General features: G+C 48.9%; 1 pseudogene; it reads right to left on the minus strand.

The window, feature by feature from the left end:
- Nucleotides 1–4365: 4365 nt before the first annotated feature.
- LOC128308684 (uncharacterized) overlaps nucleotides 4366–7500 on the minus strand; it is a 9110-nt pseudogene continuing 5975 nt past the window's right edge.

A 7500-nucleotide genomic window follows, 5' to 3' on the forward strand; every position in this document is an offset into this window, starting at 1 on the left:
CATGATTTTCGTGTGCTTCTAGAGGTTTGGTCCGATTTTCAGTACTCTTGTCCATGACTTTCGTTTGCTTCGATTCGTTCACTCCATTACTCTTGTCTGTGGTTTTCGTTTGCTTCGATTCGTTCACTCTATTACTCTTGTCTGTGGTTTTCGTTTGCTTCGATTCGTTCAGTCCATTACTCTTGTATGTGATTTTCGTTTGCTTCGATTTGTTCAGTCCATTACTCTTGTATGTGATTTTCGTTTGCTTCGAGTCGTTCAGTCCATTACCCTTGTCTATGATTTTCGTTTGCTTCGAGTCGTTCAGTCCAATACTTACCTTTGTCTATGATTTTCGCTCTAGCCCAGTCGCCCTGCGCTCTGGAAATCACATTCCAACTCTATCACCGATAGTGCTCACACCTTGGAAACCACATTTCACCCGGGGAACCTTAGGGTGGATTTTGAGCCTTTCGGGATTGCGAAACCATCATTTAACACTCTAAACTTAATTTCCGCAATCCCAGACGCACTTTCCATATGGTCTCCAAAAATGCGTGTGAGCTGACCAGGTCCCTTAAAATAGGCAATGAACACGATTTTGGCAAAATATTTTTTTCAAAATTTTTTGACTCACCGGGTAAAATCGAATTTACTTGGGAAAAATGTTCTAGCAGGGGCCCTCCCATACAAATTTTTTTCTTCTCAAAAATGATTTTCGTTTCACTTTTCATACTCAGGGGAGTCTAAAATTGATGTTTTGAGTCACCGTGAAAAAAAAATTTTTTTGACCCGAGCTTGTGTCGGCGACCCAAAATCGACGCACTTGGGAAAAATGTTCTAGCAGGGGCCCTCCCATACAAAAATTTTTTCTTCTCAAAAATGATTTTCGTTTCACTTTTCATACTCAGGGGAGTCTAAAATTGATGTTTTGAGTCACCGTGAAAAAAAAATTTTTTTGACCCGAGCTTGTGTCGGCGACCCAAAATCGACGCACTTGGGAAAAATGTTCTAGCAGGGGCCCTCCCATACAAAAATTTTTTCTTCTCAAAAATGATTTTCGTTTCACTTTTCATACTCAGGGGAGTCTAAAATTGATGTTTTGAGTCACCGAGAAAAAAAAATTTTTTTGACCCGAGCTTGTGTCGGCGACCCAAAATCGACGCACTTGGGAAAAATGTTCTAGCAGGGGCCCTCCCATACAAAAATTTTTTCTTCTCAAAAATGATTTTCGTTTCACTTTTCATACTCAGGGGAGTCTAAAATTGATGTTTTGAGTCACCATGAAAAAAATTTTTTTTTTGACCCGAGCTTGTGTCGGCGACCCAAAATCGACGCACTTGGGAAAAATGTTCTAGCAGGGGCCCTCCCATACAAAAATTTTTTCTTCTCAAAAATGATTTTCGTTTCACTTTTCATACTCAGGGGAGTCTAAAATTGATGTTTTGAGTCACCATGAAAAAAATTTTTTTTTTGACCCGAGCTTGTGTCGGCGACCCAAAATCGACGCACTTGGGAAAAATGTTCTAGCAGGGGCCCTCCCATACAAATTTTTTTCTTCTCAAAAATGATTTTCGTTTCACTTTTCATACTCAGGGGAGTCTAAAATTGATGTTTTGAGTCACCGTGAAAAAAAAATTTTTTTGACCCGAGCTTGTGTCGGCGACCCAAAATCGACGCACTTGGGAAAAATGTTCTAGCAGGGGCCCTCCCATACAAATTTTTTTCTTCTCAAAAATGATTTTCGTTTCACTTTTCATACTCAGGGGAGTCTAAAATTGATGTTTTGAGTCACCGTGAAAAAAAAATTTTTTTGACCCGAGCTTGTGTCGGCGACCCAAAATCGACGCACTTGGGAAATATGTTCTAGCAGGGGCCCTCCCATACAAAAATTTTTTCTTCTCAAAAATGATTTTCGTTTCACTTTTCATACTCAGGGGAGTCTAAAATTGATGTTTTGAGTCACCGAGAAAAAAAAAATTTTTTTGACCCGAGCTTGTGTCGGCGACCCAAAATCGACGCACTTGGGAAAAATGTTCTAGCAGGGGCCCTCCCATACAAAAATTTTTTCTTCTCAAAAATGATTTTCGTTTCACTTTTCATACTCAGGGGAGTCTAAAATTGATGTTTTGAGTCACCGTGAAAAAAAAATTTTTTTGACCCGAGCTTGTGTCGGCGACCCAAAATCGACGCACTTGGGAAATATGTTCTAGCAGGGGCCCTCCCATACAAAAATTTTTTCTTCTCAAAAATGATTTTCGTTTCACTTTTCATACTCAGGGGAGTCTAAAATTGATGTTTTGAGTCACCGTGAAAAAAAAATTTTTTTGACCCGAGCTTGTGTCGGCGACCCAAAATCGACGCACTTGGGAAAAATGTTCTAGCAGAGGCCCTCCCATACAAAAATTTTTTCTTCTCAAAAATGATTTTCGTTTCACTTTTCATACTCAGGGGAGTCTAAAATTGATGTTTTGAGTCACCGTGAAAAAAAAATTTTTTTGACCCGAGCTTGTGTCGGCGACCCAAAATCGACGCACTTGGGAAATATGTTCTAGCAGGGGCCCTCCCATACAAATTTTTTTCTTCTCAAAAATGATTTTCGTTTCACTTTTCATACTCAGGGGAGTCTAAAATTGATGTTTTGAGTCACCGTGAAAAAAAAATTTTTTTGACCCGAGCTTGTGTCGGCGACCCAAAATCGACGCACTTGGGAAAAATGTTCTAGCAGGGGCCCTCCCATACAAAAATTTTTTCTTCTCAAAAATGATTTTCGTTTCACTTTTCATACTCAGGGGAGTCTAAAATTGATGTTTTGAGTCACCATGAAAAAAATTTTTTTTTTGACCCGAGCTTGTGTCGGCGACCCAAAATCGACGCACTTGGGAAAAATGTTCTAGCAGGGGCCCTCCCATACAAAAATTTTTTCTTCTCAAAAATGATTTTCGTTTCACTTTTCATACTCAGGGGAGTCTAAAATTGATGTTTTGAGTCACCGTGAAAAAAAAATTTTTTTGACCCGAGCTTGTGTCGGCGACCCAAAAATCGACGCACTTGGGAAAAATGTTCTAGCAGGGGCCCTCCCATACAAAAATTTTTTCTTCTCAAAAATGATTTTCGTTTCACTTTTCATACTCAGGGGAGTCTAAAATTGATGTTTTGAGTCACCGTGAAAAAAAAATTTTTTTGACCCGAGCTTGTGTCGGCGACCCAAAAATCGACGCACTTGGGAAAAATGTTCTAGCAGGGGCCCTCCCATACAAAAATTTTTTCTTCTCAAAAATGATTTTCGTTTCACTTTTCATACTCAGGGGAGTCTAAAATTGATGTTTTGAGTCACCGAGAAAAAAAAATTTTTTTGACCCGAGCTTGTGTCGGCGACCCAAAATCGACGCACTTGGGAAAAATGTTCTAGCAGGGGCCCTCCCATACAAAAATTTTTTCTTCTCAAAAATGATTTTCGTTTCACTTTTCATACTCAGGGGAGTCTAAAATTGATGTTTTGAGTCACCGTGAAAAAAAAATTTTTTTTGACTCACCGGGTAAAATGGTCGCACTTGGGAAAAATGTTCTACCAGGGGCCCTCCCATACAAAAAATTTTTATTTCTCAAATCGATCCGTGGTTTCACTTTTCATACTCTAGGGCCCATTTGCTTCAACTTTGGAAAAAATTTTCGATGATGAAAAATTTTCGCCTTCGACGTCCATCGACCACTCGACCCGAACTTGGTACTTTTGTATGGAGGTACCCGAGTGGTGACTTTTTCATACAAAAATTTTTATTTCTCAAATCGATCCGTGGTTTCACTTTTCATACTCTAGGGCCCAATTGCTTCAACTTTGGAAAAAATTTTCGATGATGAAAAATTTTCACCTTCGACGTCCATCGACCACTCGACCCGAACTTGGTACTTTTGTATGGAGGTACCCAAGTGGTGACTTTTTCATACAAAAATTTTTTTGCGAATACGTGTTCGTTCGCGATCATTAAGGCCATGAACCGCAAGTCCGCTGCGATAGAAATAGTGCATTGTAGTTACTCGACGAGAAAAAAAATCGGGACTTAGAAAAATTTTTGAAAGTCAAATCGTATTGACTTCCAACAACACCTGATAATAAACACACATTGCCTGTTGCACCACAGTTCGCATTTGACTTAACAAATCGCCTGTTGGTACGCACATCACCATCGACTTTACCAATCGCGTTTCGCACCGCTAATCCCACTTGGCGTGGAGCCACGCACATAATGTTGCGAGGAGAGTATTAATCGGGACTTAGCGTTTTAAGCTCGCGAACACTCCACTATGGGAGTGCACGCAAGCACCAACTGTACACACACAACACAACAATCACTCTCGCGAACACTCCATTCCCAAAGTGAACGCGAGCACCAGCAAGCATGGGTCGCCTGAGAGGATCGATGCGAACGCATCTCTACAACTCGCAGCTCCCAGCCTGTAGTCCCGTCGTTTGCGGGCGGTCGAAGGTGTCGAAACTAGTTGTATCCACGGTCGACGGAAACACAGCCACCAGGGTTCCCTGTGGTAAGGTACTTCCACGTGCAGCGTGCTCCCGCCCGTTGCGGCTCAGTCTAGTGCTATAGCGGGGATGAGACGTCAGTGTGCGCGGGGCAGCACCGACGGATCTCGGAGGGTTGTTAAGCCCGCTAGCTTCCGATCACCTAATGGGTTTGAGAAGCGCTATCAGCTCGGATTGGATACGACCTTAGAGGCGTTCAGGCATAATCCAGCGGACGTAGCGTCATACCAAAGTCCGGTCGAACTAGTATTGAGCCAGTGGTCCGTACCTGTGGTTCCTCTCGTACTGCACAGGAATTCCGTTAAGATAGCGGCAAACAGCACACACCAGTAGGGTAAAACTAACCTGTCTCACGACGGTCTAAACCCAGCTCACGTTCCCTTGAAAGGGTGAACAATCCTACGCTTGGTGAATTTTGCTTCACAATGATAGGAAGAGCCGACATCGAAGGATCAAAAAGCCACGTCGCTATGAACGCTTGGCGGCCACAAGCCAGTTATCCCTGTGGTTGGGGTAGCGGAGAAGCTGGTGGGCGAGAACGTGAAGGTAAAGTTCACGTCTTGCCTGATCGAGCAAGCGACGCAGCCGCAGGCGCGTCAGCAACGCTGCTTCAGGTGCCTGGAGACGGGGCACATCCGGGCGGCGTGCAAGAGCGAGACGGATCGCTCGGCTTGCTGCATTCGCTGCGGGAAGCCGGACCATCAGGCGAAGAGCTGCACGGCGGAGGTCTGCTGTGCCGCCTGCGGGGGACCGCATCGGGTGGGACACCCGACGTGCCGGCGCTGAGAGTGCTGCAGGTGAACCTCGGGCGATGTCAGGCAGCACAAGACCTGATGTTGCAGACGGCTCGCGAGCTCGAGGTTCAGGTGGTGCTCGCCTGCGAGCTGTATCGGCCGCCTCGCGACGACGCGCGGTGGGCCGTTGATGTGGAGCAGGGCGTGGCGATCATCGCAACGGGCGCCTATCCAATTCAGCGTTTGTGGGGGAGCGTCGCCCCGGGACTAGTGGTGGCCACCATAGCGGGAGTCACGTTCGCCAGCTGTTACGTGTCCCCCAGCAGCGGTCCCGCGGAATTCGAGAGCTTCCTCGGTGCGGTGGAAATGTCGCTCGTCGGACACACAACATCCGTCCTGGCCGGCGACTTTAATGCGTGGAACGAGGAATGGGGGAGCGCGCGCACTACCCAGAAGGGGCAGGATCTCCTGAGCGTGGCGGAGCAGCTGTCGCTGCAGACGCTTAACCGTGGCAACGTGCCCACGTTCAAGGGCAACGGGGCGGCGCGAGAAAGCGTGATCGATGTTACATTCGCTAGCCCAACCATCGCGAGGCCGGACTCATGGCGAGTGCTGAGTCGATTTTCCGGTAGCGATCACGCCTACGTCGAGTTTCAGGTGGACGTTCCGAGTCAACGTTCCACGCGACGAGGCCAGCAGCAGCGAAGCCGGACAGCAACCAGCGATGGGACAGCCAGACACGCCGGGACCCGGTGGAAGACGGCGCAATTCGACAGGAGGTGCTTCGACATCGCCCTCACACACGGCCACTTCGAACAGGTCGATACACCGGAGGGGCTGATCGGCGGACTCACTCAGGCGTGCGATGAGACCATGGAGAGAGTGCATGGGGCCACTTTCCACCGCAAGCCCCAGATGTACTGGTGGTCTCCGGAGATTGAGCGCCTGAGGGAGGAGTGCGAAGCAGCGGAGGCCGCTCATTGCCGAGCCCAACTGTCGGAGCGTGCAGCGACATCTGCCAGGCTGCAGGATTGCCGCCGTCTGCTAAAGGCTGAAATAAAGAGCAGCAAAGAAAGCAGCCTTCAAGAGCTCATCGACTGCGTGGAAGCCGAGGTGTTCGGACTCGGGTACAAAGTGGTGCGAGCGAAACTGCGCAGCAGGGCGCCACCGGAAACGGATCGAGCCGTACTCGACCCGATCGTCGACGCACTGTTTCCGGAGCATCCAGCATTCGAGTGGCCGGACATCGAAGCGTGTGCTGCCTCACACGAGGCCCTGAGGCCGGTCACGGTCTCGGAGATCCTGTCGCTGGCCGAGCGAATGGCTCCCTCGAAGGCGCCGGGGTTGGACGGCATACCCAACGCCGCAGTGAAGGCGGCGATGAGGAAGCATCCGGAGGTGTTCGCGAGGGTTTATAACCAGCTGCTTGAACAGGGCGAGTTTCCTGCGGAGTGGAAGGAGGCTCGTCTCGTGCTGATCGCGAAGCCGGGAAAGCAGCCGGGCGATCCGTCGTCATACCGCCCGCTGCTCATGCTGGGAGCAGTCGCCAAGGGGTTCGAACGGCTGATCCTAGATCGGCTGAACGACCATTTGGAGGACAGCGACGCGCCTCGTCTGTCGCCAAATCAGCACGGGTTCCGGCGAGGCCGGTCAACCATCCAGGCCATCGAACGAGTAGTCGAGCGGGGGCAGCACGCGAGGACATTCCATCGTACCAACCAGCGGGACCCTCGCTGTCTGGCGGTGGCAGCGCTGGACGTGAGGAACGCCTTCAATTCCGCGAGCTGGAAGGCGATTGCGGCTGCCCTGCAGAAGCTGCAGGTCCCTACAGCCCTCCAGAGAATCTTGCGCAGCTACTTTTCTGAGAGGAGGCTGGTGTACGAGACCAGCGAGGGACCAGTGCGGCGTACGATCACGGCAGGCGTTCCACAGGGCTCAATACTGGGCCCAACGTTGTGGAACGCTATGTACGACGGCGTGCTTCGGCTGGAGCTGCCCGAGGGTGCTGAAGTGATCGGCTTCGCGGACGACATCGCGGTGCTGGCGGAGGGGACTACACCTGAAACAGCGACGCGAGCAGCAGAGACGGCGATATCGGTGATTAGTTCGTGGATGGCGCAACACCATCTGGAGATTGCTCCGGCCAAAACCGAACTGATCATCGTGTCCACCATGCGGCGAGACAACACCCGAGTCCCGGTGAGCGTCAGCGGAGTGGAGAAGATGCCGACCCGTACTCTAAAGTAC

The sequence above is a fragment of the Anopheles moucheti genome (genome assembly GCF_943734755.1).
Source record: "Anopheles moucheti chromosome X unlocalized genomic scaffold, idAnoMoucSN_F20_07 X_unloc_5, whole genome shotgun sequence".
Classification (NCBI taxonomy): Eukaryota; Metazoa; Arthropoda; class Insecta; order Diptera; family Culicidae; genus Anopheles; species Anopheles moucheti.